The sequence below is a fragment of the Somniosus microcephalus genome, chromosome 8 (assembly GCF_052327205.1).
Source record: "Somniosus microcephalus isolate GS21.2 chromosome 8, FLI_Smic_1.0, whole genome shotgun sequence".
NCBI classification, from domain to species: domain Eukaryota; kingdom Metazoa; phylum Chordata; class Chondrichthyes; order Squaliformes; family Somniosidae; genus Somniosus; species Somniosus microcephalus.
Window position 1 is genome coordinate 94,617,004 of NC_140994.1, and position 19,607 is coordinate 94,636,610.

A 19,607-nucleotide genomic window follows, 5' to 3' on the forward strand; every position below is an offset into this window, starting at 1 on the left:
CCAGGCACCAGCGCGTCCATTAGACTGGTGGCCAACCAATTTGTCTGGCGCGGCCTGCGCAAAGATGTGCACGTCTGGTCCAGATCCTGCATAGCTTGCCAGCGTGCCATAATCCACCAGCACGTCAAAGCCCCACTCGAGGAGTTCACCGTGCCAGAAAGAAGGTTTGACCACATCCACATCGACCTCGTCGGCCCCCTGCCGCCATCACAAGGTCACACGCACCTGCTGACAATCGTGGACCGTACCACCCGCTGGCCCGAGGCCATTCCTCTGACGTCCACCACCACCGGCAACATCACGAGGGCGTTCATCGGTATCTGGGTCGCTCGGTTCGGCGTCCCCTCCGACATGACGTCGGATAGAGGCCCACAGTTCACCTCTAATCTGTGGGCCGCCATCGCCCGAAACCTCGGGGTGGCCGTTCACCGCACCACGGCTTACCACCCCCAAGCCAACGGACTGTGCGAGCGATTCCACAGGTCCATGAAGGCGTCCCTCTGCGCCAGCCTCGAGGACGAGGCTTGGATCGACCGCCTCCCGTGGGTGCTACTTGGCCTATGCTCCGCGGTCAAGGAAGACCTGCAAGCCTCGGCGACGGAACTCGTGTACGGCCAGCTGCTGCGCATACCCGGTGAGTTCCTGCCCACTGCCACGACCCCCTGGTCGGCTGACCAGCAACGCCGCGCTTTCGCCAACCGAGCACAACAGTTCGCTCCGGTACCCACCGGCCGGCACGGCGAATCAGCAACCCGCGTACCACTTAGCCTGCACATGGCCAAATTTGTTTTCGTGCGCCATGACGCCCACCGAGGGCCTCTAAGGCCCCCATATGATGGACCCTACAAGGTACTCCAGACTGGGTACAAGTTCTTCCTCCTCGAAGTGGGCGGCAGAACTGACAAGGTGTCGGTCGACCAGCTCAAGCTGGCGCACCTAGAGCCCGATGAACCCGTTCAAGTGGGCCAACCCCCACCGCCTAAGAGCCCGACGCGTCCGACCGCCCCGCTCCCGACACCAACCGCCAAGAGCCGTTCCGGCCGTGCCATCAAGCCGCCATGCCAGTTCGTACACTCACAACTAGCGGATTCTGAGGGGAGCTGTGTGGCATACCGATCACAGAAAGGACACAATCCGCTTTTCGGTCCGTAGACTATAAATCAGGCGTCATGCCTTTAAGAAGGATCACACCTTTAAGAAACTCGATCTGCAACATAGTTAAGCCCAGAGCGGGGGAGGAGCAGTCGAAGCTGTGGACTGATGAAAGACAGTCGGACTTGGTGTAGGCTCTGGCTCCATTTTGTGTTCAACAAGTAGCCTCAACAATTAAACCTTTTCTGTTGAACCTCTCCGAGTTCAGTATTTTTTGCTAGGAGTACATAGACTCCTACAAGGTTATCCATTTCGGTGGCAAAAACAGGAAGACAGATTATTATCTGAACAGCAATAGATTGGGAAAAGGGGAAGTGCAACGAGACCTGGGTGTCCTTGTGCACCAGTCGCTGAAGGTAAGCATGCAGGTGCAGCAGGCGGTTAAAAAGGCAAATGGTATGTTGGCCTTCATAGCGAGAGGATTTGTGTACAGGAGCAAAGAATCTTGCTGCAGTTGTACAGGGCCTTGGTGAGATCACACCTTGAGTATTGTGTGCAGTTTTGGTCGCCTTATCTGAGGAAGGATGTCCTTGCCATGGAGAGAGTGCAGCAAAGATTCACCAGACTGATACCTGGGATGGCAGGAATGATGTGTGAGGAGAGGTTGGGTCAATTAGGCTTATATTCGCTAGAGTTTAGAAGAATGAGGGGGATCTCATTGAAACTTATAAAATTCTAACAGGACTAGACAGACTAGATGCAGGAAGGATGTTCCCGATGGCGGGGGAGTCCAGAATCAGGGGTCACAGTCTAAGGATAAGGGGTAAGCCATTTAGGACTGAGATGAGGAGGAATTTCTTCACCCAGAGAATGGTGAACCTGTGGAATTCTCTGCCACACAGGGCAGTTGAGGCTAATTCATTAATATATTCAAGAAGGAGTTGGATATATTTCTTGAGGCTAAAGGGATCATGGGATATGGGGAGAAAGCAGGGACAGGGTACTGAATTTGGATGATCAGCCATGATCTCATTAAATGGCGGAGTAGGCTCGAGGGGCCGAATGGCCTACTCCTGCTCCTATCTTCTATGTTTCTATGTCAACATGTCTGTTCCTTCACTACCTCTTCAACTAATACCCACCATGGTGCCTGCATGCCACTGTACCAGACTGCCTCACCCACAAGCTGTACATTGATAGTGTAGTATGCTTTTCTATTGATGGATGTTGCTGGCTTGTGTTCCGGTGCCCTGATGGCCAAGTGTGCAGTCCAATCACATCCTGCATACAAGGGAAGTCAGCTACTGCTGCAAAGCCACGAACTTTGTCCTGTCGACTGCTAAGGCCAGTGGGGATGATGATGTACTGCTCAGCCGTGGCAACGAGAATGTGGTCATCTGCTTAATGCAGTTGAACTGCAGACTGGGAAATGCGGCTGATGTCTCCTCTCGCAGACTAAAAGGATCCAGAGTGGAAGAAGTTCAGGGCTGTGGTGAGTTTAAGGACCCCTAGCATAGCAGGTAGCAGGTTGTGTTGCAGAGTTTGTGTCAGCCTGCTGGAAAAGCAAAACCTCCTGGGAGCCCGGTGTTTGGGGTATAGCCTTCTGAGCAGTCTCTCTCATCTGATGTCTGTTGAGATGCCAGCTGCTGGTGCTGGTTGCTGTGTCTACAGTACCTGCTGATCCTCCTCCAAGTCTTGCTCCATCCAGGATAAAGAAGCAAGAATGGAACCCACAGTAAGTAGAGATAGTTTACTTAAGGGGTTTAAGGCAACAAAAGTGTACAAGTAGTGATCTGGAAGCTGAAAATTCTCCTGGCAAACCAGATAGCGAAAGATCCTGTGATGCAGTGAGCTGCAGCTGACAGCCCCCTTTTAGACTGCTTCAGGAGCTGTCAGAGGCCAATCTCACCAGGTTTTGTTGGCGGGACCAGGAATGGGTGGGACCTCAGCAATTTTGAGTTAAAATCGCATGTGGGTGGGTATGACATCATCAGAGCGTGACTGAGATTTTAATGAGGTTCCTGCTTATGTGGGTACGAGTGTCTGACCCGAAACTAAAAACTGGTGAGTTAAAATTGCGGGGTGAGGGGAGCCCCCCCGACATAATTATAAACACGCGCCTACCCCATTCCCGTCGGGCAGGCTAGGTTAAAATCGGTGCTGTCAAGTTCATTGCAGAGGGTTAACTTAGTTTCAATCTTCCATTGCCATGCAGATCATAGGAACAGGAGTAGGCCATTCAGCCCCTCGCGCTTGTTCCGCCATTCAATGAGATCATGGCTGATCTGCAACCTAACTCCATATACCTGCCTTTGGCCCATATCAATTAATACCTTTGGTTAACAAAAAGCTATCAATCACAGATTTAAAATTAACAATTGATCTAGCAGTATTTGCCGTTTGCGGAAGAGAGTTCCAAACTTCTACCACCCTTTGTGTGTAGAAGTGTTTCCTAATTTCACTCCTGAAAGGTCCGGCTCTAATTTCTAGACTATGCCCCCTAGTCCTAGACTCCCCAACCAGCGGAAATAGTTTCTCGCTATCTACCCTATCTGTTCCCCTTAATATCTTGAAAACTTCGATCAGATCACCCTTTAACCTTCTAATTTCTAGGGCATACAACTCTAATTTGTGTAATCTTTCCTTGTAACTTAACTCTTGAAGTCCGGGTATCATTCTGGTAAAACTACGCTGCAATCCCTCCAAGGCAAATACAGGAAACTTTGGTTTATCCGGAGGTTATATGTCCGGAATACTCGATCTAACGGCAAAAATCAGGAGCCGTTTTCTATATTTTTTTTCATTCTCATTGCTTTTGTTTTCCCGGTCAAGCACTGCAAGGTCTGTAGCTATAGCAACAGCTTCAGCTACAGACGCCTGCAGCTCAAGCCGACTGTTTTGAAGCTGTTGCTAAGCAACAGGGTTTGTTGATTCACACGGAGCTTCTCAGTTCCCTATGTTTAAACATTAACTCTGGTATGTCCGGCACTTTTGATGTTACGGCACCAGCTCGGTCCCGTCAGTGCCGGATATCAGAAAGTTTCCTGTATACCCTTCCTACGGTGTGGTGCCCAGAACTGCTCACAGTACTCCAGTTGTGGTCTAACCAGGGTTTTGTATAGCTGCAGCATAACTTCTGCCCCCTTGTATTCTAGTCCTCTAGATATAAAGGCCAGCATTCCATTAGCATTTTTGATTGTTTTCTGTATCTGTTCATGGCATTTTAATGATCTATGTACCTGGACCCCCAAGTCTTTTTGGACATTTAACTTTTCACCATTTAGAAAGTACCCTTTTCTATCCTTTTTAGGTCTAAAATGGGTGACTCACAATTGCTTACATTGAAAGACATTTGCCACAGTTTTTGCCCATTCACTTAATCTATCAATATCCCTTTGTAATTTTATGCCTTCATCTACACTGCCTACAATGCTGCCTATCATTGCATCATCGGCAAATTTGGATATATGACTTTCTATGCCATCATCTAAGTCGTTAATAAATAATGTGAATAGTTAAGGCCCCAACACAGATCCCAGCGGGACACCACTAGTCACATCCTGCCAATTTGAGTACCTACCCATTATCCCTACTCCCTGTCTCCTGCCACTCAGCCAATTTCCTAACCAGGTCAATAATTTGCCCTTAATTCCGTGGGCTTCTACCTTACTTAATAGTCTCTTATGTGGGACTTTAGCAAATGCCTTCTGGAAGTCTATATAAATAACATCCATAGACATTCCCCCTTTAGTCACCTCTTCAGAAAATTCAATCAGGTTTGTCAGGCAAGCTGTTCCAGTACAGCTACAACACTGGCATCTATCCGACAATGTGGAAAACTACCCAGGTATGTCCTGTCCACAAAAACCCGGCCAATTACTGCCCCATCACTCTACTCTCAATCATCAGCAAAGTGATGGAAGGTGTCATCGACAGTGCTATCAAGCGGTACTTACTCACCAATAACCTGCTCAGATGCCTAGTTTGGGTTCCGCCAAGACAACTCACCTCCACACTGTAATGTATGTACCTTTAAGGGGAGAACTACTTTTTACAGCTCCTGTGTACTGTAGTACCGGCAGTGACCACACCTGTATATAAACCCTGAGTAGTGATCTGTACACTTAGTTCTAGAGTAACCCTCATTCAGTAAACACCTGTTGAATCGTTCCCTGCAGTCTGGTTGTCTAATTATTGAAGGACACAACATCAAGATACACGGATCTAACATTGGCGATGAGCAGATTCAAACCTACCTGCAACTCTGCATCACCTCCCAGGGATTCGCTCCTGGAGAACAGTGGAAGAAGGCCGAGTCCAGAAGCACGGGCGTCGACCACGGGAAACCCCCCGGTCATCCAGCGGAGATTTGAGCATCGCAGGGGAGGCTGTCGAGAGCCAGGCTTGGCTTTCCACTCACGGTGGTCCAGTGAAACGGGCTGGCAACATGTACTGCGCAGACCCTTCCCGAACAGCGGCGGCTAGAGCCGACCGACGGCACAGAAAAAGGCAGAGCAGCATCGACGGGGGAGAGAGAGAGGGTAGAGCGCACAGGGCGCAAGCGGTGTTCAGGACCGAGCGGCGTCCATGGGAGAGAGAGGCGAGAGAGAGCAGAGCGCAGCCGGTGTTCAAGGGCCGAGCAGCGTCAACGGGGGAGAGAGGCGTGCAGGAAAACGCGCAGAGCACAGCCAGTGTTCAAGGGCCGAGCAGCGTCAGCGGGGAAGAAAGGAAAGCGCGGGAGAAGCCATTTTAAGCCAGTCTAACCACACCCAAAAATGCCGAAGAGTGGCAGTATCACAGCGTTCGACAATGAAGTCGAAGATTGGACGACATATGTCGAACGCATAGAAGTATACTGCAAGGCGAATGAAGTGCCAGACGACAAGAAAGTGCTGGTATTGCTGAATTCAATGGGTGCAAAAACGTATGGCTTACTACGAAAGCTAGTAACCCCCGAGAAGCCAGTAGAAAAGGATTTTGAAAACATAGTGTCAATCCTACAGGACCACTTAAACACCACACCGCTGCTGATAGCAGAAAGATTTAAGTTTCACAAAAGGAACCAGCATAAAGATGAAAGTAACGCTGAGTATTTAACGGAACTGCGCAAGCTATCGAAACACTGCCAGTTTGGAACGGGACTAGCAGATACTTTAAGGGACAAGTTTGTGTGTGGGCTTCAAAGTGAAGGAACCCAGAAACGGCTTCTATCAGAAAAGGATCTTACGCTGGACAAGGCTTTCAGCATTGCAGTACCACACGAAGCAGCAGCACGGGGCGCGGCAGAGATACAACGGAGACCGCAAGAATATGGCACAAATGAAATGTCATACGGAACAGTGAAGTGCTATCGCTGCAGCAGAACAACACACGACCATAAGGATTGCTGGTTCACGGACAAAGTCTGCAGACAGTGTGGAAAAGTAGGACACATAGCAAGAGTCTGCAGGTCGGGAAAGAAAACCAGCAGCAAGAAATCTCCACAGGAGAAGTACAAGAAGGTACATAAGGTGACGGAGAGTAGTTCAGATGAACAGAAAAGTGATACAGACTCCGGAATCAAGGGGCTGGGTTGTCTGAAACTACATAATGTGATCAAAACGGAGGATCAGCAAACTATCTGGGTCACGCTCAAGATAGAAGGAGTCCAAGTGAAAATGGAATTGGACACAGGATCAGCCTTAACAGTCATAAACCGAAGGGACTACAAGTGGCTATTCTCACATATACCCTTGAGAGATACAAAGATTGTCTTGAAGATGTACACGGGGCAAAAAGTCTACCCCAAAGGAAAAATAATGGTGAACGTTATATATAACGGCAAGGAAACACCAAAAATGGACCTATATGTATTGCCAGATGGAGGACCACCACTACTAGGATGTGAATGGATCCGGAAGATACAGCTAGATTGGTATTCCATACAAGCACTGACTGTAGATGCCAAAAAGGATGACGACGTCACACCTGGACGACTGTCAAAAATGCTAACTGACGCACAAGAAGTGTTCCAGCAGGGACTCGGAACACTAAAAGGCATAACAGCGATGATCAAAATAGAGGAAAATGCAAGCCCAAAGTTTCTTAAGGCCAGACCGGTACCTTATGCGATCCGCCCAGCCGTCGAAGCAGAGCTGGAAGGTTTGGAAAGTTCAGGAGTACTGTCCAAAGTGGACTGGAGTGAGTGGGCTACACCCATCGTTCCTGTAATGAAGAGGTCATTGAGTAATACGCCTGGGGAACCAAAGAAGGTTCGCATCTGTGGGGAATTTAAGGTGACAGTGAACCCAGTCCTTCACACTGTACAATATCCGCTTCCGCGGATTGAAGATATTTTCGCCTCACTTGCGGGAGGGAAACACTTCACTAAGATTGACCTGCCCAGGCGTACCTGCAAATGGAGGTAGAAGAAGCCTCGAAACAGTACCTCACGATCAACATTCATAAAGGTCTCTACCAATACAATCGGCTGGTGTTCGGGGTAGCATCAGCTCCGGCTATTTGGCAAAGGGCAATGGAACAAGTCCTGCAAGGGATTCCAGGGACGCAGTGTTATTTGGACGACATCCTGGTCATGGGCGAAAATGAAAGTGATCACCTCGCCAACCTGGAGCAGGTGCTCACTTGATTGAAGGAATATGGGCTCCGAGCTAATCGCCACAAATGCGAGTTTTTCCAGAAGCAGATCTCGTATTGTGGCCACGTAATTGATAAAGAGGGGTTACATAAGTCCCCTGAAAAGATTGAGGCAGTAGTCAAGGCTCCAGCACCGGAAAATGTGTCACAACTCAGGTCGTTCCTCGGGCTGGTGAACTATTACCTTAAGTTCTTGCCAAATTTGTCTACCGTACTACACCCACTGAACATCCTACTGCAAACGGGGGTACCATGGAAGTGGAGTGACGAATGTAAACGAGCTTTCCAGAAGAGCAAAGCATTGACCACATCAAAAGAGGTGTTGGCTCATTTCAACCCAGCACTACCAATTCGGTTGGCGTGTGATGCATCACCCTATGGCATTGGAGCGGTGCTGTCGCACAAATTCCCGGACGGCTCGGAGAGGCCAGTAGCCTTGGCGTCTCGGTCACCAACCTCAGCCGAGCGTAACTGCGCCCAGATTGACAGGGAGGCCCTCAGCCTAGTGTGGGGAGTGAAAAAGTTCAATCACTATCTGCACGGGCAGAAGTTCACCTTGCTGACTGACCACCAACCACTTGTCTACAACTTTAATCCAAAGAAGGGCGTTCCGGTGATGACTGCGCAACGGCTACAAAGATAGTCCCTTTTTCTAGGGGTGCACCAATATGAAATCGAGTACAAGGGCACGAAACAGCATGGAAACGCTGATGGGCTATCACGCCTGCCACTGCCTACTGCGGAGGAAGCACCAGCAGTGGATCCTGTCGAAATATTTCATTCGACTATGATTGAATGCTTGCCAATAACTAACACTGGTATAGAGAAGGAGACCTGAAATGACCCGACACTGTCTCGGGTATATGATTTGACGGTGAAGGGATGGCCAGCACATGGCGACTCACTGTTGCCAGCATTCTCATCCAGAAGAGAACAGCTGTCAGTATGCCAGGGGACCTTGATGTGTGGATCCCGAGTGGTAATTCCACCCAAGTTATGGGAGAGAGTGCTCAATGAGCTTCACGAAGGTCATCTGGGAGGGGTGAAAATGAAAAGCCTTGCTAGGGCTTATGTGTGGTGGCCGGGGATCGATCAGCAAATCGAGGACCTGACAAAGAGCTGCTCAGGATGCCAGAAGGTCCAAAATGCACCACCACATGCCCCTCTACACCCATGGGAGTGGCCCTCATCTCCATGGCAACGGGTGCATATTGATTTTGCTGGTCCATTCATGGACTCAATGTTTTTAATAGCCGTGGATGCGCACTCGAAATGGCCTGAGGTGATCAAAATGTCCTCCACCACCACGGAGAAAACTATTGCAGTCCTACGGACCATTTTTGCCAGGAACGGCTTGCCAGAGCAGATTTGCTCTGATAACGGACCACAGTTTGTGTCCGAAGAGTTTTGAAGATTTATGAAAAGGAATGGGGTAAGGCATTACACATCCGCCCCATATCATCCAGCCACAAATGGATTGGCTGAGAGGTTCGTACAAACCTTTAAAAAGAGCAGTAATGGCCATGTGCGATGACGACATTCCACTGCAGTATAAGGTGGACAATTTCCTGTTAGCCTACAGAAATGCGACACATGCAGTCACCAACCAGGCCCTGGCCATGATGTTCTTTAACCGAAGGTTGAGATCTCGTCTGGATTTGCTCAGACCAAATGTACAAAGAGATGTTGAGAATAAGCAATTCCAGCACATCAATGAGAAGCCAACAAGGAGCTTCAATGTAGGGCAACCAGTCTTGGCCCGTGACTACCGAACAGAGAAATGGCAACCAGGAACGCTATGCACACGGCAGGGGCCACTGATGTACACAGTGGATGTTGGGGAGAACATTGTGAGATGCCATGCTGACCAGATCCTAGAGTCACAGGAACGAGTCAACCCCATGTCTCGCCCATACGTACCTGGTGATGAACCCGACGTACAGGTAGCATCTACCCCAGAAACAGTAGCTTCGGAAGCGGATGAACCAACCGATGACAGGGGGCCAGAATCGCCTCCGCACCAAGAGCAAGACACTCGGGAAAGGCACTATCCAGAAAGGATCAGGAAGCCTCCCCAAAGACTGAATTTATAAATAGACTATTTTCAGCTAATGTTGCATGTTAAAAGTGTTAATTGTAATTAGTTTGATATTTAATTGTTAAATGAGTGTTATGGACTGTTAATCTAAAAGGGGAGGAATTGTAATGTATGTACCTTTAAGGGGAGAACTACTTTTTACAGCTCCTGTATACTGTAGTACCGGCAGTGACCACACCTGTATATAAACCCTGAGTAGTGATCTGTACAATTAGTTCTAGAGTAACCCTCATTCAGTAAACACCTGTTGAATCGTTCCCTGCAGTCTGGTTGTCTAATTATTGAAGCAGACAACATCAAGATACACGGATCTAACACACACCTCATTACAGCCTTGGTGCAAACTGGACAAAGGAGTTGAATTCCAGAGGTGAGTTGAAAGTGACTGCCCTTCACATCAAGGCAGCATTTGACAGAGTGTGGCATCAAGGAGCCCTAGTAAAACTGAAGTCAATGGGAATCGGGGAAAACTCTCCACTGGCTGGAGTCATACCTAGCACAAAGGAAGATGGTTGTGGTGATTGAAGGTCACAGCCTCAGGACATCGCTGCAGGAATTCCTCAGGGCAGTGTCCTAGGCCCAACCATCTTCAGCTGCTTCATCAATGACCTTCCCGCCAACATAAGGTCAGAAATGGGGATGTTTGCTGATGACTGCACAGTGTTCAGCACCATTCACCACTCCTCAGATAATAAAGCAGGCCATACCCGCATGCAACAAGACCTGGGCGGCGTTCAGGCTTGGGCTGATAAGTGGCAGGCAACATTCGCGCCACAGAAGTACCAGGCAATGACTATCTCCAACAAGCGAGAGTCTAACCACCTCCCCTTGACATTCAACAGCATTACCATCGCCGAATCCCCCACTATCAACGTCCTGGGGGTCATTATTGACCAGAAACTTAACTGGACCAGCAACATAAGTACAGTGGCAACAAGAGCAGGCCAGAGGCTAGGTATTCTGTGGCGATTGTCTCACCTCCTGACTCTCCAAAGCCTTTCCACCATCTACAAAGCACAAGTAAAGAGTGTGATGGAATACTCTCCACTTGCCTGGATGAATGCAGCTCCAACAGCACTCAAGAAGCTCGACACTATCCAGAACAAAGCAGCTCGTTTGATTGGCACCCCATCCACCACCTTAAACATTCACTCCCTCCACCACCGCCATACCCTGGCTACAGTGTGTACCATCTACAAGATACACTGCAGCAACTCACCAAGATTTCTTCGGCAGCACCTCCCAAATCCGCGTCCTCTTCCATCTAGAAGAACAAGGGCAGCAGGCGCATGGGAACACTGCCACCTCCAAGTTCCCCTGCAAGTCACACACCACCCTGACTTAGAAGTATATCGCCGTTTCTTCATCGTCGCTGGGTCAAAATCCTGGAACTCCCTACCTAACAGCACTGTGGGAGTACCTTTACCACATGGACTGCAGCGGTTCAAGAGAGCAGCTCACCACCACCTTCTCAAGGGCAACTAGGGATTGGCAATAAATGCTGGCCTTGGTAGCGACGCCCAGATCCCATAAAGCAAATTTAAAAAAAGGCATGACCTACCTTTCACAAATCCATGCTGGCTCTCTCTGATCAACTGAAAATTTTCAAAGTGTTCAGTCACTCTATCCTTAATTATAGACTCTAGTAATTTCCTGACAACAGATGTTAAGCTAACTGGTTTATAATTCCCTGGTTTCCCTCTCTCGCCATTCTTAAATAGCAGCGTGGCATACGCAATTTTCTAATCTAAAGCAACGGTTTCTGAATTGAGAGAGCTTTGGAAGATTATAGTTAGGGCATCTGCAATGTGCTCACCTACTTCCTTTAAAATCCTGGGATGGAAGCCATCTGGTCCTGGGGATTTGCCATTATTTTCTTCATTACTTGTTAATTTTAATGAGTCCTTGTCCACGATTCAGTATTAGTTTCCTTGGGATTTCCTCTCCTGTAAATACTGATGCAAAGTAATTATTCAACATGTCCGCCATTTCCTTATTATCATTGACAATATCACCGCTTTCAGTTTTTAAGGGGCCAACAGTGCTCCTGACTACCCTCTTTTTCCTAATGTAATTGTAAAAATGATTTGTTTTGATATCCCTTGCAAGTTTCTTTTCATACTCCCTTTTTGTAGCTCTTACTATCTGTTTCGTGGCCCTTTGCTGTTCTTTGTATCTTTCCTAATCGCCAGGATTTGTGCTATTTTTTGTATGCCCTTCCCTTTAGTATTCTGCTGTCCCCGACCTCTTTAGTCATCCATGGCTGTGTTTTTGGCAAGTAGAGCTCTTGCCCCTCAGGGGTATAAACTGGTTCTGTATCACACTAAATTCTTTTTTGTACATCTCCCACTGATCTTCTGTTGTTTTACCCATTAATAGATGTGCCCAGTTTACTGTGGACAGTTTCCCTCATCCCGTTGAAGTCGGCCTTACCTAAATCTAGAATCTTAGTAGTTGTTTCACGTTCCTCCCTTTGAAACGCTGCGCTCAACTCGATCATGTCATGCACAGTTAGGCTGTTAATTAAATCTGGCACATTACTCATTACTAAATCTAATATGGCTTTCCCCCTTGTTGCCTCTAGGACATATTGTTGTAGATCATTTTGGAGCCACTTAACATCAAATAGTCTCTACTTACCTTCCCCTCAAGGATGATAGTCACTTGCTGGTCATGAGATAACTGGCAAGTGGGTCTGAACCCTGGTTGGGTGGTCAGTAGATTTGAAGACCTTTCCACAAATTGGCATGATGAGCAGCACATTCACTATAAAATGTGTCAGTGATTTGTCACTATCCCCTTCACCAAAGCATGGACAAATAGCGTACTCAAGTGGTGCTTTCATCAGTTGGAGGCTTAGATCTTCAGTGGCAGTTGCTTCTCTGTCTTGGACATGTCACTTTGTTTACTGACAAGTCTGGTGCATAGGTTCCATATTTTCCTTCATCATTTTGGGCCTTGTCTTGATAAAGCTATTCTCCGGCAAGTACATGTGTACTTCAAAGTCCGCCGGCTCCCTCTGGTCATTTTACGACCATTTATAGAATTATGCAAAATCAATACGATATGTGAATCAAATAAACCAAATTTTTCCATTTTCTATTAATTGCTCCTTAACAAGCACTTATCAAACAAAAAACACAGCTAACACTGGGTCAATGCTTCAACATCTTTGCTCCCAAGAGTAATTTTAGAAGCATAGGTAAAAGTTAGTGCCTTCTCTATGGACACTGACAACATTACTACATCTGAATGCAAAATTGGCACAAGCGGTAGCTCTAATGGTCAGAGCCAATTAAACCCCTTGACAAATTATCTATATGTCAATAATAATAATAATAATAATAATTCAACTTTATTGTCATTGCACAAGTACATGAACAACGAAATGTGATCTTGCAAGCTCCCATGACTGGGAGAAGCAAAGCCGCTGCGTCGGTGCGTGCCGCCATTCCATTTCCACCATTCCTCCTGTCCGACAATCTTCAGCCCAACGCCCGGGCCTGCTCACCAGCCGCTCCTCCTTCCGTGACCTTCTCACCAACCGCCCCTCCTCGGGGCTCCTTCCGTGACCTTCTGCTCTTAGTGACCCCCCAGCCCATTCAGCCATAATAGATAAAATAGTGGTTGGAAACACTCCCTAGAAGGAGACACATTATAATGAGGTCGAGTCCCAGGAGCGAGGTCGAGGCCCAGGAGCGAGGACGGGACTCAGGAGCGAGGACGGGACCCAGGAGCGAGGTCGAGGCCCAGGAGCAAGGCCGAGGCCCAGGAGTGAGGTTGGGACCCAGGAGCGAGGACGAGGCCCAGGAGCGAGGATGAGGTCCAGGGGCGAGGACGGGGTCCAGGGCCGAGGTCGAGGCCCAGGAGTGAGGTCGGGACCCAGGAGTGAGGACGAGGCCCAGGAGCGAGGACGAGGTCCAGGGGCGAGGGCGGGGTCCAGGACCGAGGTTGAGGCCCAGGAGCAAGGACGGGGCCCAGGAGCGAGGACAAGGCCCAGGGGCAATGACGAGGCCCAGGGCGAGGACGAGCCCAGCAGCAAGTTCAAGGCCCAGGAGCGAGGTCGAGCCCAGCAGCAAGTTCGAGGCCCAGGAGTGAGGTTGAGCCCAGCAGCGAGTTCGAGGCTCAGCAGTGGTGCAGCATGGAACAGCAGCGGGGTCAGGAGGACCACACTGCAGCCTATGAAACCCAGGCAGAGAAGAATTGCGGGAAGGAGGGAGGAGGACAGGAGGAGTATGTTTGTGTGTGTGTGCTAGGCCGATGTAGCAGAGCCTGGTCTCCAATCGTCTTGGATCGCCTTGCCATTGGACCAAGACCTTGCTCTGTTAAGCCCATGTGGTAGCTGGTGTGCAACGGCCACCCCACGTTAAAAGAATTTGCGCACAGGTATCTTCCACCCTTTAAAATGAAGTTCGGGACCTGGAATGTCAGGTCTCTCATGGCAACCACCGTCTGTCCCACCTGTGACAGAGACTGTAGGTCCAGCCTTGGACTCATCAGTCACCTGAGAACTCATTTTTAGTGTGGAAGCAAGTCATCCTCGGTTCCGAGGGATTGCCTAAGAAGAGAAGAGAAGAAGAACATGCAGAAGGTGTCAATAGAATCTCAGATGATATTTTGAGCTCTTATGAGTTTACTTTAGGTTTGAATCCTCAGATAATGAAGCAGTCCATGCTTGCATGCAGCAAGACCTGGACAACATTCAAGCTTGGGCTGATAAGTGGCAAGTAACATTCGCGCCACACAAGTGCCAGGCAATGACCATCTCCAACAAGACAAAGTCTAACCACCTCCCCTTGACATTCAATGGTATTACCATCGTTGAATCCCCTACTATCAACATCCTTGGGGTCACCATTGGCCAAAAACTTAATTGGACCAGCCACATAAATAATGTGGCTACAAGATCAGGTCAGAGGCTGGGTATTCTGTGGCGAGTGACTCACCTCCTGGCTCCACAAAGCCTTTTCACCATCTACAAGGCACAAGTCAGGAGTATAATGGAGTACTCTCCATTTGCCTGGATGAGTGCAGTTCCAACACACTCAAGAAGCTTGACACCATCCAGGACAAAGCAGCCCGCTTGATTGGCACACCATCCACCACCTTAAACAGTCACTCCCTCCACCGCCAGTGCACTGTGGCTGCAGTTTGTACCATCTACAAGATGCACTACAGCAACTTGCCAAGGCTTCTTCCAGAGCACCTCCCAAACCCACGACCTGTACCACCTACAAGGACAAGGGCAACAGGCGCATGGGAACAACACCACCTCCAAGTCACACACCATCCTGACTTGGAAATATATCACCGTTCCTTCATCATCGGTGGGTCAAAATCCTGGAACACCCTCCCCAACAGCACTGTGGGAGTACCTTCACCACATGACTACAGCAGTTCAAGAAGGCGGCTCAACACCACCTTCTAAAGGGCAATTAGGGATGGGCAATAAATGCTGGCCTTTCCAGCGACGTCCACATCCTGTGAATTAAAAAAAATACCCTTGCTCTGTCTTATATCAGTCTTTCAATACTCAAGGTCACAAAAACATTGACATATGTAGTCTGGAATTGTAACCATGTTAACACAGTGACCTGTAGGATTTATTTGGGTTAATTCTCTCTTGGAACCATGATGGAATAATTAAATTTTTGAAGTAAGTTATTAGTCAAAATGAGCATGTTCCAAGTGTGAAACAAGCTACCTAGCGTCAATTGTACTGGATTTCTGCAGGCTACCATGGTAACATGAAATTTTACCCAAAAACGCAAATGGATTAGATGAGGCTGATTGATAGTTTACTCCCTTACAATTTTACTCATACCAGATGTTTCACAAAAGTTTTATAGCCAAACGGGTTTGAATTTGGCAGTATAATTAAAATGATCACAAACAGCAGGCTCTTGTTTCACTAATTAGTCAACTGACTCCACGGTTATTATCCTTAAAAATGCCAGTTTGAGAAAGAGAAAATACTGAGTAGGATAGTTCAGCTGCTAACGGTGCAGTGTACAAATTTGGTATACTTAACATTTCAGAAAAAATAACTTACAGAGGGGTCATTCTATACAGTGATCCTGCGTAAAGTTGGGCAGGATCACAATATAGAATGACCCCTCTGTAAAGTATAGAAAATATGGGCAATGAAGCCTACTGCTACTCGCAATGGGGTTTCCTCCCATCCACTCCACTTACCATTGCTTCCTAGAGCCTCTATGTGAAAGGTGGTAGTAGGCCCTGGGAAGAGGGAGTAAAAGCCCCATGATCCCCCAAGTAGGAAAGGGCCCTGTAGCAGCTGCCACTCCTTCCAGTCAGTCCAAAACACTTAGAATAAATGACCCCGATAATTACGGGGTGTGTGCGGGGGAGGCCAAAAATGGTCGAAGAAGCTGGCAAGGACGGGGTGTGGAGGTTCTGCACAACTTAATGCCAGGACCTCATTATCATTTTTTGGATCTGTTTCCTGCCTGGCAGCTGGTCAAATTGACAGCCTGGCCGGGAGGGAAAACCAACTGCAGGAGGCCACAGCCTGGGACCCTTGGGGTCACTCCACTGGTAGTTGGGAAGGGGGAACGTCGGCCATTGCGGTAGGGGGAAGTGGGGGGGGGGGAAGGTCAGGCATCCTGGCAGGTGGGGGAAGATTGAGCAATGGAGCTGGAGGGAGAGAGAGGCCATCGGGGCTGGAGGTGGGAGGTTGGCGATTGTGGCAAGGAATGCTGGGAAAAGCAATTAGCTTGGGAGCCGGCTGTTCCTGCCTCCATTTCACTGCCGGGTTTCCCAAACCCTGAAAAACCCACACAGCAACAGTGAATTTTAAATCAGGCTCCCAATTACAGTGTGGGAACCCAATTTAAATATGTTAATAATGTGTCTCACTTCTCCATGATGGGACACTTGGATGCCATGATATCTACCACCGTAAAAACAGCAACAGGACAATTGCGCTGCGGGTTAGGGTCGGATTTCATGCACTTGACTGCTTAACCACCCCCCCAACCCCCCGATCCTCTCCCACCCATCGTGGGGGGATTACTATCGAGGCCATAAAACCTTACAGCACAGAAGGAAGCCATTCGGCCCATCATGTCTGTCAGTTCTTGGAAAGAGCTATCCAATTAGTGCTATCTTTCCTCATATCCCTGCAAAAGTTTCCTTTTCATGTATATATCCAATTCCCTTTTGAAAGTTATTATTGAATCTGCTTTCACCATCCTTTCAGGTACTGTAGTTTATTCCTGCTGAAAACCTCAAAGCTGAGGCTTTCAATAGGGTATCTTCTTTCATATCTTCGGAACACTTTTGCTCCTCTAAGTCTCTCTCCATCTCTTCTGGTGCTACAGTGGCATCCCTACTGCAGCACCGCCAGATTTTCCTTGGTTGCTTTGGAATGAACCCTGAATCCAACAAATGGATCAGGGTTGGGGCGGATATGGAGGGGTAGGCGGAAGTCCTATCCCGCTGGAACTCCCTCCCCAAAAAGGAGAATATTCCCCCACCCCATAGTGTGAACAGATAGTCACAAGTACGCCATATTTTATACAATAAGCAAGGATCATAAATGTTGAAATTTATCATTTTTAATAAAATTAACAATTAGAGAACACCATTTACTGCACTTTAATGAAGGACTGGTGGGCTGGATGTACGTCAAATACTATTGCACAAAATATGTTGCAACCTCTGAATTGTCTCATATCATTTATTCTTTTTACTAGCAACATAAGTTAAATTTTATTCGCACTTCTGGCACAAAGATTCACACAATAGGAGAACACATTTTTTTAAATTCAATTAAGGAAAGAAGTTGCATTTATATAGTGCCTTTCACATCCTTAGGACACCCCAAAGTGCTTCACAACCAATGAATTACTTTTGAAATATAGGCAAACAAGATGTTACATTCTTAAATTTCCAATTTGTAAAATCTACCCTATAATGTATTCTCAAAAATTCTTTAGTGGGGCTTAAGTTTGATTGAAATTAGTTTAGCATAATTGATAAACTTTAATGAAAGAAAGTTCAGAAATTAACATGAGCTATACGCAGAAAAAACTGCTATATGGTAAAAGTGTGGCTCAGTCTAACTACCATCATGCCCATTTATCATTACCTCTTACTAAAATAGTCATGATGGGATCCTGGCTCTCATTGTCAGGTCACAAATCAGCTTCCTCTCCTACTCCTCCAGCATCGCCTCTTTGCTCGAGTATCTCACCCTTATGAAGAAAGGTTGAGCAGGTTGGACCTATACTCATTGGAGTTTAGAAGAATGAGAGGGGATCTTATTGAAACATATAAGATTCTGAAGGGGCTTGACAGGGTAGATGCAAAGAGGATGTTTCCCCTCGTGTGGGAATCTAGAACTAGGGGGCATAATTTCAGAATAAGGGGGTACCCATTTAAAAAGGAAATGAGGAGGAATTTCTTCTCTCAGAGGGTCGTGAATCTTTGGAATTCTCTTAGCCAGAGAGCTGTGGAGGCTGGGTCATTGAATATATTTAATGTGGAGATAGACATATTTCTGAATGGTAAGGGAGTCAAGGGTTATGGGGAGCGGGCAGGGAAGTGGAGTTGAGGCCAAGATCAGATCAGCCATGATCTTATTGAATGGCAGAGTAGGCTCGAGGGGCCAAATGACCTACTCCTGCTCCTACATCTTATGTTCTTATATATATATTTTCCACCCCTCCTACCTTTCCTTTGTCTACTACCATCCAAGCCACATGGTGATTTCCTCAACGAGCTCTCCTATCTATTCCCCTCACTTAGCCTTTCCATCTAGCTGCTCCTCATCTTTGGTGATTTCAATCTTCACCTAAATTTCACCTGGCCCCATTCCTCCAATTTCTCCACCCTGCGGTCCTCACTGTGTACATCTCCCATGCCTACCATTCCCTTTGAACCCTCAAGTCCAAGGGCTGCATGATCAAGCGCATCTAGCATATAACTGGCTTTGGTGTTCACTGCTAGATATGGCTTGACCACTTCTAGCAATACTATGTTGCCCTCTCCATAGTTAAATTATCCTACTACTCCAAAATTATACACAAATGTAAATTTAATCCCAAACTTATTTCAACGCCAAGCTGACTCCTCCGTCCCCCTTCACTTGCCCTCTCCATCATCACCTCCAATTCTAATGCGGCATTCATCCCCATCTTTGATGCAAATGCAGAGCTGAAAGAGTTTTTTCATTTGCAAGATTGAGACCTTCTGTGAAGCTGCCTCAGTTTTCTCCCTTCTCAAAAAGCCCACCCTTATATCTCCAGTGTCTTCAACTGTTCCTTCATCTCTAATTGCCATGTCTTCTCTAAGATCCCTGAATGTATCATCAACATCCAGCTCTGTGATCACATTTCCCACCACTATCTGTTCAAATCCCTGCAACCCTATTTCCACCCTGGCCACAGCATCAAGAATGCTTTGATCAAAGTCACCAATGACATCCTCTGTGACTGATGCTCTTTCGCTCCTTGTCCTACCTACCACAATGTAGCTAGCTTATCTCCAGTTTTGGCTTCTCATTTCATTTCCACATGGCAATATCCCAAACATCTTTGGCCCCATCCTTTACCTTAATTACATGTTGCACTTTGAAAACATTGTCCTTATACATGGAGTCAGGTTCTTCATGTTTCTGTATCACAGAAGTACCTATTCTCTGAAGAAAACACAGGTGGAGAAAATTAGATGGCTTCAAATTCAATTGGTATTGTTTTTTGAAAATTGACGTAACATTACATAAAGAAAGACATTACTTCACTCTCACCCTCTCTGACCC